The sequence below is a fragment of the Copidosoma floridanum genome, unplaced genomic scaffold, assembly GCF_036245765.1.
Source record: "Copidosoma floridanum isolate Cflo_tuat_1 unplaced genomic scaffold, Cflo_Japanese_pri ptg000005l, whole genome shotgun sequence".
Lineage (NCBI taxonomy): Eukaryota > Metazoa > Arthropoda > Insecta > Hymenoptera > Encyrtidae > Copidosoma > Copidosoma floridanum.
The window spans coordinates 10,932,205-10,933,994 of record NW_028321882.1 but is presented as its reverse complement, the minus strand read 5'-3'; the positions used below and the strand labels follow the sequence as shown (position 1 = coordinate 10,933,994).

At 30.7% G+C, this 1,790-nt stretch overlaps 1 long non-coding RNA gene across 1 annotated transcript; it reads right to left on the bottom strand.

Annotated features, from left to right (window-relative positions):
- Positions 1–1,055: 1,055 nt before the first annotated feature.
- Positions 1,056–1,790, bottom strand: LOC149375687 (uncharacterized). Its single transcript, XR_016293677.1, has 3 exons — positions 1,691–1,790; positions 1,469–1,584; positions 1,056–1,116 (listed from the first exon to the last, which is right to left on the bottom strand). It is a non-coding gene; the product is annotated as an uncharacterized LOC149375687 (long non-coding RNA).

Here is a 1,790-nt window from a genome sequence, read left to right as displayed (position 1 = left end):
AAAATTTGTTTAATAACATTGATTAGTTCAATTATATAACCCACTGGAATATAATTATAAGAAACTGATAAAAAAACAATCCCTTATATGGTGCTCGGTTCCGGCATTAAAAATTAAAAAAATTTTAATGCAGGAAGTTAAGTAATTTTTAAAAATTATTTATAAAAGAAATTACATGATATTAAAAATCTAAATAAAGAGATGAGCCGTTGAGAAATCGTTCTACGATAATTTCTCGAATAAGAGGGAAGTTGTTGCAAGTGATTTTATTTGAAGAACGCGATACTTCCAAAAAAAAGTTTTTCTGCTACAATAATTACCAAATATTTGTCAACATTTAACTCATGTTTTACTTGAAGCATGGGCGGACAGGAAATTTTAAATACATTTTCCACTACACTCGAGGTTCACCTAACATAGTATGACTCAAAATGCTAGTACCAAGGAAACCATAATATTGGTCCATTATTATTTCCCTAAAGGAGATCCGCATACAAATTTCGACAAAAGCCTTGCATATGTAACATTTCATAGAAATGTAAGGATGAATAATTATTTTGATAATTAAAAAGCAGTAAGTTGCACATTGAAAACAAGTAGATTAAGTTGAATGTTTCACTGCAATCTACAATATATTAATTAATTTTCAATACCAGCTTTTTTTCTGTATCTATTTTTAATCGATCGGACCGGTTTTTTTCTTGTCAAATCATGCCTATGCTCAATGGTGTCTTCGGCTTGATTACTAGCAGCCTCAGTACTACTTGGAAGTGGTCTTCCAGTATCATTATCAAAATTATCATCAAGCTCATGTCGTGAGCTTGGCCCGTGAAATGACATATCACTTGGCATATTGATACGGTCCTCGACTTGAAGCTGTAACCTTGCTCTGGTATCCGTTATACTATTCGGATCATTTGAAGTAACGTCATCAAAATTGTTGACTGCACGATTGTTGATAGAAAAAACAGGCAGGCTCGATATATTGTTGTGGATTTGTTCTTCTTCAGATACATCTGAGTCTTCAATTCTAGGCCTCTTATTCAAACAATTTTTTCGCTTGTACTGTTTTAAGATTTCCTGTGCTACTTTATTGGTAGTTGTCTGCATTTCATTCTAAATTTAAATTAATTTTTATAACTTCAAACATATAGAAATTATTTTTTTATAATAAAAGTATATATCATACTAAATGGTCAAGACTTTTATGATCCATATTGGAAATCCAAGTAGATATATTCAAGTACCCATAAATATAACATATACTAATGTTTAACCCTGCACTCATCCTATAGTATTGCTTAGTAAGCCTTTTCATTACACTTTTTATATTTTGTTGGCATTGAGAGGCATCTTTGAATTTTCAATAATTCATAGTTATCTCTGACAACCAAGGTTTGGTATACAGGCACATGGATGGACATAAGAACAGAAAACTAAGTTAAAATATAAAAGCAAAAGTACTTACAGAATCAGAATTAGAATCATCATCGGATGATACTGGACTTGTCGACGTTTCTTGGCTCCTTTTTTGAAATTTTGAACGTTTCATTCCATCTTTTAGTTTGATCTCATCTTTAGTTGCTACAAAAATATATTTCAAGTAATATTTAATTTAATTCACATATGTATATCCATGAAGCATAGTATAAATTCGTAAAAAAGTTTTCTGATTAATATTAATACTTACCCCCCAAATGCAAAATATGAGCCTTGTAATTGTGGGTATGTTTTTTAGCATTTTTTGTACATTCATCATCGCTACAAGGCCATCTAGCATAGTACCATTT